Raw genomic sequence first — 15,978 nt, 5'->3', positions numbered from 1 at the left:
TTCACACATTTTTGATGCTTCATATACAGCAGCTGCTTTTTTAGCTTTGTGTGTCCATCAATGATTTCTTCCACCTACACTGAATTAATTAAGACTTTCTGTTTCCCTGCCTTAATGCTGCAAACCAGAGGATTGTTTGGAATGCGATGCAACACAGTGTAAGGTTCAACATTTTATACACATTTTTTTTTTTTCTTGAACTGTTGTCTGGTATTGTTTGATATATTATGACTGGAAGTAAAAATTATGTTTTAATATTGTGTGGAAGCCTAGGATTGCATTCCAAGCCTTACAGAGATTCACAGTAAACAAGCATTGTGACCTGTTAATCCCAGTGGTATCCATGATCAAGTGTCAAGTATGGTCTCATTTTCATCTCACATGGGATTCAATGTCACATGCAGTCTGTTCCTTTGCCACAAAGGAGCATTTTTCCATTAATTTATCAGGGGCTCTAATGCAGGATCTGTTCTCAGGTCGATAATGGCCACTGCGGTGTGTTATGGCATCAGAGTATCAACTGTTAAACAGGGTATTTTACAGTCGAGCTGCTAATTCCAAAGGGATTGTTGAATACATGCCATGGTCTGCTCAGCTAGCAAGGATTTCTCTCTGGAGATCCAACATAAACCTTCATCAACCACAATATCTATTCTGGACACATTCAAGTCCAAGACCCTCAATGGCACAGTTAATAGAGTCAGCTCCTTGAGGAAGCCAACCAATAAGCAAGTGACCTGTGCCATCAGAGCTGGCAGAGGGGAGAACTGTGAGGAGCTGGTGTGGAGAGTGTTGGAGGCAGGATTTGCTCTAATGGTACAGTCATGTGGGGGCTCCAGACTGCTCATGAATAGCTGGGCAATTAGCCTGCTTAGAGACTCCTACAAAATGTAGCTCAGTGACAGGAGCTCACTTTCAATGTACGATAACTAGACCAGTGTACCTGAGTAGAAAAATTTCATTATCAACATCCAAGTTCAGAGTTCAGAGATCTTTATTGTCCCTCGAGGGGAAATTTGCTTTACAGTAGCGGGCACACACACACAACATACAAGAAGACACTGGACATTAATCACAGCACGTATAGCAAACAACCAAATAAAAATGATATATCTGTTAGTTAAAGGTGTCAAAGCATTGGAATGGTAACCATAATAAAGTGCTGCTGAGCAGTGCTGTCAAGGTTTAGTGCTTGGGGAATCCACGCTGATCTGACCACCAGAAGCTGCAAACTATGACTCTCTGAAACATGTTGTATAAGGTGTTTGAGAGAAAATGAACATGCTTAGTTTGTCTCTTGGATCAGTCACATTAACATTAATTTGGAGTTGTGTTTCAGGCAATTTGACAAATATTTGCTCCTCCTTTAGCTCTATTTTTGTTCTCCATCATCTTTGGAAAGAAATATAGGTTTTATCAAGCCACCAAAACAGTCATTTTAACTGCATATTAATAGGCTATAATAACCTGACTCTTCTTAATGGACATAAATATTAAAACAGCAAACAACACCTGTGTTTTCTTGGTGACAAGTTTGTAGCACCACTAGATCAGGTTTCTGATAATGAGCTGTGAACAGAAGTGTTAAATACCGTAGATATTGCCAGACTAAAGCAGTACAGCATCTGTAAGTGTGAGAAGTGAGTTGTTACTGCATGATGAAATAACTAACACAGGGGTCCTGGTGGTTGTGTGATTAACCACGCAACTACACTGTTCCTGGTTTGACTCCAGTTGTCACCCTTTCTATAACAGCTCAGCTTCCTCTATCTCCTGTCTCTTTATATTGTTGTGCTACCAATGAAGGCAAAAATACAATTGTTATGTAGTCATTATTACTGGAGAACTTTATCACACAAACTACAAAGATAAAGCGTAAGGCAATTAATATTTAAGTTTGGTTAGATTACATGAGAAAACAGGCTATCTTCCTTTTTCATCATCTCAGAAGGGGTTAAGAGGCTCAGCTACCACACGACATAAACCTGTTACCCTTATAACATTACTTTTACAGAATACACTTTACAATACACTTGTCCCTCTGTGACCTCATACAACTTAAAGATCCCATTTTATAAAATGAGAATTGCATGTCTTTTTTGATTTTAAAACAGGTCTTGGTGCTATATTAAGCCCTCAATCCACAAAGAAATACTAACAGCCCATATGCGGAAACTGTGCCTTAAACAAGCCGTCAGGATTTCTGTTACTTTGTGATGTCACAACAAAGCAGTCACTGCCCTCAGCCAGAACTCCAGAGAGAAATCTGAAAGAGGAGATGTAAAATGATGCTTATATAGCACTTCTCTAGTCTTATCGACCACTCAAAGCGCTTTTACAATGTAAGCCACATTCACCCATTCACATGCACAGTCATACAGCGCTTACACCTACACATACAGCGTCTCTACCATTCACACGTACACTCATACACTGATGGAACAGCCATAAGAGGCAATGTGGGGTTCAGTATCTTCCCCAAGGACACTTTGACACGCGGACTGGAGAAGCCGGGGGTCGAACCTTCTGACTAGTAGATGACGCTCTACCTCCTGAGCCGCAGTCGCCCTCAAGGTCATATGTTTTAGATATCAAAAACATCTGCTGTGTCCTGCAGCTTACCTCCAGCTGTCAAACATCTAACAGTATGAAGCAAGCAATTAAAGGCAAGGAGACGTAGAAAAATGCCCTGAAAATGCAGGAGTGGCCTAGTTATAACCTTACATCAGTACATTTCTAAGTTGTAAGTTAAATTAATTTCTACTGAGGCCATGCATTGACATTGCTGCTTCTAAGGAAAACATGAATTTTATGCTATTCTCGATCTTGCACAATATTGCTGTGTCAGTACTGACTGCTGAGGTAGCTAGAACGCATGAGATAATCTTATTAAGGGAAACTTCCACTATGCAAAACGTGCAGAAGAGGCAGCATTTGTATTTGTCATAGAAGGTGTAGTACAATGTCGGGGAAACATAATGCCACTGAACTAAATGGAGTCAGTTAAGGTTTATTGCATATTAGACACTGTGCGTCATCACTGGTCCTTCAACAAGTTCAACGACAGTGCTGTCCGACTATGCGAAAATCCTGCTTTGCTCATAATTCTTGGTCACTTAAGCCAAGTGAAGCCTGCAGCAGTCTTCATTCTACGCTATATTTCTTTTGATTTGGCTGAGGTTGTGTAAGGATACGTGCTATTATTTGTTTGACATATGGACAAATGAGATGTAGCAGTGGGCATCAGATGTATTTCAAACCTGCCTTTGTTACCCGGTGGTCTTTTAGCGCTAAGTTGAGATGGGTGGTCAGTGGGAGGAAACCAGTACAATTTGGTAACTGATTTATGAAAAGTAAGCAATTGGCCATGATTATGAACCTGGTTCTTGCCTCTTCCCTTCAATATTGCAATGCTGCAGTGCCTCAGTAGGTTTCCTTTAATCTTTTCGAATGGGTCTTAAGTGTTTTATTCCTCAGGTATGCCTGAGGTTGCCTGTGCCTGTGGTTTTACCTGATGCTTTCTGTCAGTGCACGTCTTGACTGAAACCGCTCCACTGTTATTTATTTTTTGTACCTGTGTGCTGTACATTAGGAATATTTGTAAAGGTACCAGTGTTGTCTAGCCACTGCCTCGTGCCATCATTAATGTGACAGCATTTATGTGTTTATCCTCCAGTAGGGACATAACTGGGTTCCCTGTGAGAGCGCATCTTTGTTGTTCCGTACACTATCCTCGTTTGCATTCTGGCACAGAGTAATTACCCGTGACAGTGACACTGCTCAGCCTTGTGAAAGTTGACAACAGTTAAAAGTGTCCTTTGATAAGAACTTCTTGTCTGGATTTACCGCTGGGTTGGTGAGTCAAAGAATGTGCAAGGGATGGCAGGGAGTGCCTGCATTCATTTCTTCTGTTGCCTATAGAGGAGCCTGGAGGAGCGGGCCCACCTCCAGCTCAATGAGCCATGACTGTTTAATTGCCTGACATTCTGTCAGAGCACACACCCTCAAAGCTCTGAGAGAAATGGAGATTTTAAAGTCCAAAGAGGGGATAAAGGCACAACAGACTGTCAGGCTCAGAGGCGCATTAAAGATAAGAGGTGGTGCTTTTAATTTGACATTTGTAACAAGTTTTGTGCAGTTCAATTTAGAGGAGTTTTATTGGTCCTCTTTGTCGCCCTTGTGTAATACATGGTTCATATTTTATCTCTATGGCACTATAAACAATGAGAGCCAGACACAAACAAGACTAGACTGTAGAAAGAGTCTGTAGAGAGCAATATTTGTCAAAACTTAACCCTCCGATCCAAGACCGAGTAGTATGGGATACTTCTTGAAAGTCAATCAGATGTATCAGATCTTTTTTTATTGAAATTAGGAAGGTATCATTAGTAAGTCGAAGGTTATTAATGTACATATTATAATAATAATGTCAGTATTGGCCAACTCCAACATCCTTGATGAATTCACAGAGCTGTCTTCACAAAATAAAAAATCAACAAGGTCGATTCATCTAAATTTAATTTAGACTGGATCTCACCACTTTCATATTGCAAAAAGACACAGTTCATCTTCTTGCACCAAGTGCAAAAATGCTCCCAGTATGAAAAGAAAGAAAAGAAAAGAAAATATAATTGAGGTTTTGATTATTGATTAAGCTCAATAGTTCCTTTTTGCATTTTCTCCAATCTGGTTTTCTCTGTTTCTCAATATTCAAAATCAGCAATGACATGTTTGTTTTTCTGTGTACACAAACATGATAGAGGATTGAATAACACACATCAAATGGAAATGCTATAATTGTAAACAAATTACAACTCCCCTTTCATCTGCGCAGACATAATTTACTCCTGACTCTGTTCTCACTGTCTCTCTGCCTGTCTTTTTGTACTGTTGGAAAAAGTAAACATTTCTGAAAACCAAAGTCAACAATCAACAGTGGCTACCCAGCATGCATTTACACATACACCCCAAGGTTAGTCAAAACTCGCATCAGCAATTCCAGACTCCTGCTCGAAACAAAAACACAAAATATTGTGGAAAATGCTCATCAGGCAAACTGCTGGATACTTTTTGAAAACACTCACGGTGGTTTCTAACCTTAGGTCACTAGATAAATATGAGGGATTGCATCTGGATTAACAAGATAAACAGAAAACTGTGTTTATTTTTCTAACCTTGTCTGACCTTTTGCTTTGTTTTTTTCTTGTGAAACACTGCAAACTCTTCACTTCCTCAGGCCTCTGATATTTATTTACTCAAATAAAATTATCAGAGACATGTTCTAAGACACTCTTGGAGCGTGGAATAATCATATCTGTCTGATATGATTTTTCCATAGAAAAGTTAAATTACTTTAGATCTTAAAATGACATGTACTCTTTCTCCATAATTGAAAAATCTATTTTTAAAAAACAAACATTTTTTTTTCTTTTCACAAGTTTGGCTGCTAAACAGAAGACGTCTCCAACTTCAAGTCCATCCTCGCTGTATTTTTCTTGGTGGTCACACTAAGCTGAATACTGGACCATGACTGCAGTCCAAACTAGTTGTAACGTGACCAATCCTACTCATACATGAACGTCTTAAACTCAGCTTTGTGCTGTTACACCTGAAACACCGCAACTACACTGCACCCCCGAGATGAAAGAGTGAGCCACAGCCCTGACATAAGTTTTAAAAACACACAATCACCAATCGAAGCATCCCATGCAGGCTCTGCGGCTACAGCTCACTCTTTCTCTCCTGTGTCTGTGCTGTGTGTGCATGTGGCGACAATTAACTTTTTAGCAGGTTTACTCGTGTTTAAAAAAAACCTGCTATACCCACTAACTCTGGTGTAAAAAGGTATTAAAAGGGTAAAAATCTCTGGAGCAGCGCTGTCACTGCCTTCCGCCATATTTTAACTAACACATAACACACCCGCATTGGTTGCCGCGCGTGCATCTGGGAGACTGTTTCTTGTTGATGTCGTAGCGTGACTCAAATTAACAACAGTAATTAACTATGGTAATACATACATCATTCTGCACACGAATGTCAAACATCCAAGTGAAGTAACAATAACACATTTTTGACCTGAGGTGTACTTTATAGAGAATAGCCAAAATCCATCACTTTCACTGTAATATTAGATCTATAATTTGTCGTGCTTCATATCCTCAGGTCTGTTGTGTTCTTTACCTTACACATATGTGTGTCAGTAGCTGGAAGAGAGTCAAGTCATAAAGAGGCAGTCACTGGCTTGCCCTCTCAAAAAGAAAATGTGGCAGCGCAGTGGATTAACCCTTAGAGTTGCTGGCTCGCAGCAAGAAAGGTTTGCACTTGAGTCTGGGTTTTCCCCATGTTTGTGATTTAGTCTTTCTGTAGGGACTCCAGTTTCTACCACAAAGACATGCAGGTCAATAAATTGCTGTTAGTTGTGCCCGTGTGATTGTGTTTGTAGCTGTGCAACAGACTAGTGGCTCTACCAGGGGTTTTTCCTTCGTTTTAGCCACTATGTGGCCTTCCATGACTTAGGGGTGGGTGTGTGACCAAGCAATCTTTTCTGTGTTTGGTACATGGGGGAAACTGGGATATCACTTGTATTCTCTTCTCACTTTCATGTCAGGATGAATAATTATTAACAACAGTTAGTAACTGGATAACTTTGTAATCAGAGTGCAAATTAGTCATCTTTTTCTCTGGGCCGAAAGGGAAACTAGAAAAGTGTAGGCATGCGCTTCAGTGAACTGAAGTGTTACAGTCCTCACAGTATCTTGGTTGTTTAACTATAGCTGTCAAAAAAAAATGTTGTTGAGAAGAAAGTACAATATTTCCCTCCGAAATGTTGTAGAATGAAAGTTTAAAGTAGGATTAAATGGAAATACTTGAGTAAAGTACACGTTCCTCAAAATTGTACTTACATACAATACTTTTTTTTAAATTTAAACTTCAGCTCCCATGGATTTTAATTTTGTTCAATGACCCAACCAGGTAAAACTCCTGAATTCCTGCGTGAAAACAAAGGAGCTGCCCTTATGACATATTATATTGGTAATGAAATGCCAAGCCAACATTGGATATGAAAGGGCGTGCTATCAGCTAGCTAACATTAGTTAACCCCCCCCCCCTTCCACTTTTTGTTTTTTTTGTTTTGTTTTTTTTCTTTTCTCTCACTTTGTGCCATGTTCAGTAGGAAACACTGAGTGAAACATCCGTGTGTGGTTTGTGAAGTCAGTTGTCAGGAAAAAGGAACAACCACTCCTTTCCCCAAATCTTGACCCTGCTATTATATTCTGCAGCCCATGAACATGTCAAGCCGCTAAAACAGTCTTGTTTTGGATACAGCTTAATGGAAGTAAAGTGGGCCTATCCACAGCTCTTTTCTCTCAGTTGTTGTATGGACTGACTCTGGCCCGGGCCATGCAATTATGGAGATTCCACAGATTCTAACATAACTCCTACTTTTTCTAAGACCACACAAAAATAAATAGTCTAGAAGTGCACATGTGGCATGATACTTGAGGGCATTGTTTGACAGTAAATTTAACAATTCCCTGGGTCAGAGATGGATTTTACTGTTGAAATTAAAGCCTGACAGATTCCACATATATCCTTTAAATGTTTCTGCACCATTTGTTAATGGATTTAAACATATTTGGTCTACCTAGTTTTATGTGCAACCCAAACATCATATTGATTTACTACTAGAGAAATGTGAAAACAAACATGAATTGAAAATGTTGATAGGTATTATGGAAGGTCACAGACGTTTTAGATTCAAAAATAATGATTAATTTCTCTTTTCAAACTCATTACCTGTGCAGTAATGATGTCAAGGCAACATTTTCTCATTTTACCACTTTACTACAGCATGTCCATTTTAAGCATGATAACCTGTTGTGTTTTCAAATATGAAAACACATGCAGATATTCTATGTTTAAACTGCAGTGGTATCGCTGTACATTCTCTTTTTCAAGGACTAACATTAGTATCTCAAAAGATGTAATGTGCAGAACCATTACATACTTGGCATAAGGTTTACTGCTTGGGTGGAGCTGAGATAGAATAGTGTTGCCAGGAATATCAGGAATTGAGATGCTGTGATTTCTAAAATCAGCTCCTGTATCTAGGGAAAATACCTGTGAGAACCTGGAATTTCTACCATTTAGCAAATTTTATGCATGTGGCACTAAAATGCAGTAATTAATGTTGTGTGTGTAATCATTTTTAACATGACATCCATTTTCAGAATAAGTCCTGAGCTCCAGTAGTGCTGTTGGGAAATATTTATTTTCAGCAGCTTATAGTGTTTTTTTCACCTTAAATATATTTTACTTTTAAATGGAATGCTGTTCTACTACCACATAAACCAATGAATATGGAAGAAAAACATCAACATCATCATTTCTTTTCAAATTAAACATTAACTGCACATTAGACAAAGTGAAGTGAAACTGCAAGCTGTGTTGGGGGAAAATAAACTATTATTTTAGACATGTTGGGAGCCCCAATATTTCTTCAGGCAAATGCGACGACAGTGTATGACTACAGAATACTTGTGTGCATGTTTGATTTAATTTGTAAAAAGCCACCATATATGCAGCAAGTTGCAAATAATATTTCTCAGTCTTCAAATGTAGCTGCCAGTTACTGCTGTATATGCAAACTGATCCAGTGCACAGTCGACAAAACAACTTTGCTGAACATTTGAACAATTAGCTAATTTAAAAACATGTTTAATGTCAAAGCCACAATAGTTCCTCCACAGCCAGTACAAGGATTTCTACAACATTAGCTCCAGTTGTGATTCAAACAGAGGGTGAGTTTGCAACATATGGCCACCTCCCAGTTCCCCCTCATAATCTGCACTGTTACTATGAAATAGTTCTGAGTAGCGTGGGAGGTCCTCCTCTCTGTAGCCCCTTTCAAGCTTTCTGTGATACTTTGGTTCATTTTTCTGAAGAGCGATTTGGTGTGACTACACTACTAAAAAAATGTTTTCTTGATAAACTTATTTCGACTCCAGCACTGCAAGCAGCTTTCTAAAGCCTTTGCTTTCAGCGACAGTAAATGGCTGTCCGTCGGTAGTAATGATGTTGCCAGTTGCCTTCGTTATTTCTCTAGCTGGTGCACTGATTTGTGGAGGAGGGGTAGAAACTGATTTCAGCAGTGTTGTTTGGTCCTGTAAGTTTTTTCTATGTGTCCTTTTCCTTTGTCATGTCTTTATGTTAGTGGTGGGAATGAGCCCTCACGCTGGTTGTGTTAGCTGTAATAAGTCGTAATAATCGCATGGCACAACTTGAAGATTTGTCTTGTCAGCAACTCTTTCATTATTTTCTCAGCATTATGTAAGAAAGCCACGCGCATGATTTCAATGCAGGTGGAGCTTGGTCTATCTCTATTATTATTCACATCATTGCCCACTGCTGGCATTATCAATACACATAGGTCCCAGGAGACTGTTTTGCATAATAAAGGCGATTGTACCTTCATGAGTACAAAGTATGCAAAGAGAGGGGAAAAACATGCGTTGTTGTCTACAGAAGGCTATCGACTGATGTTCTGTTATCATAATGGCAAAAATAAGAAAGTAGCTGTTGTAACCTACATTGCATGATATTTTTGTATCAGGATATATTTAATTTAAATACATTTTTCCATCCCTACTTTAGCAGTAGCATAAAGCTTTCTATACTGGTTCACTAAATAATAAACTTAACTACAATTTGCAAAAGTAAATAAAACTGTTATTGACAGATTATATTCTCTGAAAGCTAATTACAACAAGAGGCAGCAGTAATAAATAGTACACCTTCAAGTCCCCAGTCAGAGGTAGATCCTACATAATTAATGCGGTCAATAAATTATCTGAATCTAGGTTAATGTTTGGTGCGTAAATGACAGTCTGCACAATATTAGCATTCGAGTAACATTAAAAATAATGTTTAAATTAACATATTCCACAAAACGTGTCACACCAGACCTGCATAAAGTGTGAATCCTAAGTGTTACAATATGAAAAACTACATATTTTATTCTCTTTCTTGAAGGCAAAGTTACTCTAAGTACGACACACAGACATGTCTGTGTGCTCATGTTAGGTAATGATCTGTATGCAAAGCAGAGCACGGGAATGTAGCGAGAGTGATGAAAGCATGCACAGTGTCATGTGCATGTCTGCATTTAAAATTCAGATGTGGAGAAGTGCTCATTTTTAGTGCTTATAGAGCTGGCTTGTTGTGGCAGTAGCAGTAGTATAGTTTGAGAAAGACACTGAGCCACATGGTTTTGTTTTTCAAAAACAGTGCCATTGTAAGTTTTTTTTCAAAATAAAACACTTAGTGCCCTCTCAGTCATTGGTTAGATTCTGGATGGGGAACTCAGAGTGGTGACATACCTCTGTTAACCACCTATCAATATACTGTAGGTCATCTGTACATGCAGCTTATTACAACCCATACTTGCCCTTTATTGTCAGGTCACCCGTAGTGGCTGGAGTAACATGGACAATTATGAGGGGGGCAAAGGGACAAGCGAGGTGAGGTAGTACATAGCACATAAAGGAACTAAATCCATGTCAGGGGTCAGGAGGGGTCATCGCTGGGTCGATAAAACACTGACTTTCACAGAGGAGTCCACTGATAGTTTCCTGTGTGAAACTTTTAACATTGTTTCTTTTATTCATGACTGTCTTACTTGCCATCGCACTGTACCAGAGATCTTATTATTGTTACCGTGACAACCAAAGTCTGGCATGCCTGCTGCTGGTACGCTCCTATGGGTCGCATCTGAGGGTGCGGACAAACAACCTTGTGGTCGTTTAGGTTGGAGGAATAGTTGTAGTCGGTCAGTACCACCGTGGATGTCTCCTTGAGCAAGGCTGAAAGAGCTGACACACTTTTGGCTGTCAGCGTGGTTCTCTGATTGTAAATGTGAAAAACCTCATCTTTTTAGAGAGAGGACGGAACTGTGTATGTAAATGAATAGGAGGCAGAACCCTTCTTCATCACACATCCATCACTTTGTGTCAGGAGGTAAGGCATAATTAAATAATGAATCTGACGAGCATGCACAAAGACATATCCCATAGAGACATATCTCAATCAGGCTATCAGAGAATTGGGGTTACAGCTATACGCTACACCACAACTCCATGACCTTGGTCCTGTAGTGAGATAAAGACATCAAGTCAAAAGGTGCAACAACCGTAGAATACTTATTTCCCTCCACTGTTGTCATTCACAAGGCAACACTAGTTATGTAATCAAGAAGATAGGCAGAGTAGGAAAACTCACCTTACTGCTAAATGGCTTGGAAACAACTCACAGGCCTAAAGTGGCAGTCTCGAAGATTTCACTCGCTAATTACAGGTGACACCTGTAATTAGCGGTGGTAACAGCAAATCTGGTTTAATGCTATAGGTTACAGAATTCTGGGGGCAGCAAAAAAAAAAACTACTGTTGTTTTAATAAAGACGTCCTGCGATAATTGGCCTTTTTCCATCATTCTGCGAGCAGCAGTGATCCGTTTTTATTCTGCAACATGGCATGAGTCTGTGAGCAGCAGGGCACAGTGAAAGAAGTTGGTTACCTGGTTGAGAAGTTGGAGGTGTGAAGCCTGTCGCCTGCAGCTTTATCTAACAGCTCACTGTGGCTGCGCCTTCTTGTTCCATTACTCCCCACTACGTTTCAAACTGATCCACTGTCAAAAAATGTCTTGCATTGTATGAACAATAGCAGTAAGTGCTAAGCTCACTGACAAATACATTGCATTTCCTGTGACTACTTTATAATAAAAGTCAACTCATGTTTTGCCAGTGAAATGCTTTTAATTTGAAGCCGCAGCAGGAGGAAATGTTCGGTTTGCATTACCAGCAACTTAGTACAGCATTTTTTCCAGCAACGTCACCACAGACACCCAGTTCATAATACTGCGAATAAATAAATATTGCAATACTTTCATCAGTGGGCCACAGGCTCATTCACTATTGTGTTACCTGATTCAGTGATAGAAATTTAACAGAAATTTATTGAAATGAAAATCTTTGAGACTGCCACTTAAATACATAAGAAAGAGATGTACAAGTGATGTAAAATGAACCAGTATTAAAAATTCACCAGATTGAGTTATTCCCTGAGACAATTTCAGGACAATTTTAATGCATACACATGTGTAACACTTCCAAAACCATTCCTGAGACTCACATTTGACGTCTTTCAACATTTTTAAAGTCGAGTCCAAGATGGTTCAAAATTAACTTCAAAGAGAACAACTTGAGTCTGTACCACAAAGTGAGTTCAGTGCCCTGGTTATCAAAGTGCTATTGCATTTGTCTTAGTCCTACACCAAAAGCAAATAATAATATACAATTATAAACCAACGCAGTCTTACTTAAAATAAAGGGTAACCTTTAAGAGCAGCTCTCAACCAATCACATGATTGCTCACATGTATCAACTCTGAGAGGAATTGCCAGTCAGAAACAATGATTTAACACACAACTCTTCTTCATTTAAAAAAAAAAAATCCTAACATTTAATCAGTGTTCTGTTATTCTGCAAAGGCCTGTGTGGTTTTAATTTAAGTCTTTTGGAATTAAATGAATGGGGATGAAATTACACTGAATCGGCAAAAATTGACACAAAAACCAGTATGGAAAATCTGCAGAGTCTCATCAGAGAAAACATATGATAATGTGAATACAACACCACATTGACAGGGGCAGAGAAAAAGATGCATGGAATGACAGTGTTGACAAAATGAGTGCTAGCTTTGTTCTTATCATTTGCACCAAGGAATGCCTAAAAAAATCTGAAAAAAGACACTTGAAGAAACCAGCTCACAAGAAAGCAGCACTTGCAGTTGTAGCTTGCAAGATGAAATAACCCTATTCTGGATTATACTGTATGCGTTACTCAGGTCATCCTGACCTGAGCCACAGAACAGTATATTATACAGGGACATTATATGTGACAAAAAAAAAAAACTTAATTCAAAGGTCGAGTAATCTGCTCTGAGTATCTCAAAGCTGTGTGCTTGCCTCTTTTGTCGTTCGGTGGTTTGATTATTATGTGCCCTGGGTCTTTGTAGATTACCTGATTTAGCTAAATAACTGCTTTGCAAAGTCATATCGCGTTGGCCTCAGCCCCAGTCATGCACTGAAAGTGAAAAGGCTGCAGCTACAATTAATACATCTGTCAAGAATCCTTTCATGAACTTAAAAAAAATGACAGTTTTAATATGCTGTTAATGCCATTTAAATACAGTGCGGTGTGTCAACTTTAATCAGTTATGTATGGTCATCTATGGTTCCACTGATTTTTAGATGCTGTGGTTTTAAGCTAGACTGGGAAAAATATGATGGTGCAAAAAATTACCAAAGTAGGAACTGTCCTAATATCTACAATATTATTTGAAGGCATCCTTCTTTTTTGGGTCACATGTTCTTCTTAAATAAATGTAAGCATGCAGAGCTCAGTGTTACCAAGATTTAAGTCATGTATTGTGTATTTGTGTTTTGATGTCTAAGATCTAATTTTTTTTTTTTTTTTTTAATTGACACTGTTATGGATATATACAGTGGCGCTTGAAAGGTTGCAAACCCTTTCGAATTTTTTTTATTTCTGCACAAACACAACTAAAACATCATCAGACTTTCACACAAGTCCTAAAAGAGGTTAAGGAGAAATAAAAAACTATTATTATACTTGGTCATTTAATTATTGAGGAAGATGATCCAATATTGCAATCTGTGAGGATAAAGAGTATGAACCTTTGCTTTTAGTATCTGGTGTGAGCCCTTTGTGCAGCACACATGTCCACTATGAGGAATTTTGGCCCATTCCTCCATACAGAGAAGCATCAACTCTGGGATGTTGGTGTGTTTCGTCACATGAACTCCACCCTTCAGGTCTTTCCATAACATTTCGATTGGATTAAGAAGAGGACTTTCCAAAACATTAACTGTCTTCTTTTTTAACCACACTTTGGTAGAACCACTTGTGTGTGTAGTGTGGTTGTCTTGCTGCATGACCCACCTTCAATTGAGATTCAGATCATGGGCAGACATCTCGACATTTTCCTTTAGGATTCACTGATAAAATTCAGAATTCCTAGCCCAGATGCAGCAAAATAAGGCTAAACTGTGATACCACCGCCACAGTGTGTCACAGATTGGATAAGCCTTTTGCGCTGGAATGCACTGTTTTCCCCTCTCTAAACATAATGCTTCTCATTTAAATCAGAGGGTTCTATCTTGGTCTCATCCGTCCACAAAACATGTTTCCAATGGCCTTCTGGGTTTTCCTCATGATCTTGAGCAAACTGCAGCCAGGAAGCAATGCTCTTTTTGGAGAGCGGTGTTTTTCTCCTTTGAACCGTGCCATTCACACCATGTTGTTCAGTGTTCTCCTGACGGGGGACACATGAACATTAACATAAGTCAGTGTGAAGGAGGCTTTTACTCGTTCAGAAGTTGCCCTGGGTTCCTCTGTGACCTCACAGACTATTACACGCCTTGCTCTCGCAGTGAATTTCCTCCATTTGTAAACAGTGTGTCTGATTGTGGATTGGTGGAGTCCAAATTCTGTAGAGATGGTTTTGTAACCTTTTCCAGTCTGATGAGCATCAACAACCCTTTTTCTCAGGTCCTCAGAAATCTCCTTTGTTCATGCCACTTGGCACTTCCACAAAAGTGGGATGTGAAGATCAGACTTTGATAGATCCCTGGTCTTTGAATAAAACAGGGCGCCCACTCACCCCTCATTGTCATCCTATTGATTGAAAACAGCTAGCTCCAATTTCACCTTCAAATTAACTGCTCATCCTAGAGGTTCACATACGTTTGCCACTCACAGATATGCAATATTGGTTCATCTTCCTCAACAAATAAATTACCATATAAAACATTTTTGTCTTATTTCTTTATTCAGGTTCTCTTTATCTCTAATTAATAATAGATGCAGCAGGTTCTCAAAACCCTCCAATTTTTTCCTGTGAGATTTTTAGAGTCACACCCAACTCTTGTTTTCCATCTGCACTAAAATTCATTGACATGTGCCACTTAAGTGTTAATTTATTCTAACACCCTGATGAATGATTTTGCAGAGAATAAAAGGTGTCAGCGATGCATTATTAAAGATTTTCTATTATAGGACTCGGGGTGAGTTGTAATTTCTCTTTATGTTCAAAGTAAAATTTTATAACAGCATACAGAGGTGTGGAGTTAAAGGTCTGAAGAAGAAATTTTGACAGTGCCAGATGTCAGAACAGAGTTTTAATCAAGCCAGTTTTGTATAAAGTTAAGTCTGGTGAATCTATGTAAGATTTAAGCTGCTTCTAATATCCCATCTTTTCACATGGTATTAAAATGTGATCTGTATATTTAATCTATTAAAGCAGGCAACCATACACAAGTTATAAATGCAAGCAGAAAGCATTACATTTGGAATGGATCAGGCTTGCATTGTGTTCAGATCTCAGGCCGAACAAGTTAAAAGGTTGCCTCACTCAGCCTCTCCCGGCAATCTACAACAAGCCTGGTGATAAGCCCCAGACGACCCCACTCTGTGGCCTGGCTGACTCTAATTTACATATACCACAAGAAATGCATGAATGCAGATTTTTTTTATCGGGTTCACAAAATGCATACGCTGTATGTGAATGCAAAGTTAAACTGACAAGTGTAAATGTGGTTTCTGGAGTTGTAGATAACTGCATGCTGTACTTGTAACTGTTCTGGGTGTCTTTGTAATTGTAAATCAATGTGAAGAAATTATAAAACATTGTTAATTAAAAGATGGAGGAAAGAGGTGAGGAGAGAATTTGCATGTGCTATCTTGGAAAAAAAAACTAGTTAATTGCTGAGATAAAATGGTTCAGGTTTTTATCTGTTTTGCATCCAATTATGACAGTCATGACACTAATCAACTCAACCTGTGAATTTTTTTTTTTTTTTTTTTTTTTTTTTGCTCAGAGGCCAAGTCAACCAAGCAACCA

At 38.9% G+C, this 15,978-nt stretch overlaps 1 protein-coding gene across 1 annotated transcript in view; it reads left to right on the top strand.

Moving 5' to 3' along the window:
- Positions 1-15,978, top strand: part of LOC139619969 (glypican-6-like) — an 86,349-nt gene that overhangs the window by 57,404 nt on the left and 12,967 nt on the right. The window lies entirely within an intron of this gene.

The sequence above is a fragment of the Trachinotus anak genome, unplaced genomic scaffold, assembly GCF_046630095.1.
Source record: "Trachinotus anak isolate AG129_WGS33_773 ecotype Australia unplaced genomic scaffold, CSIRO_AGI_Tana_v1 ptg000001l, whole genome shotgun sequence".
Classification (NCBI taxonomy): domain Eukaryota; kingdom Metazoa; phylum Chordata; class Actinopteri; order Carangiformes; family Carangidae; genus Trachinotus; species Trachinotus anak.
The sequence above is the reverse complement of the archived record's forward strand: the minus strand, read 5'-3'. Positions and strand labels throughout refer to the sequence as shown.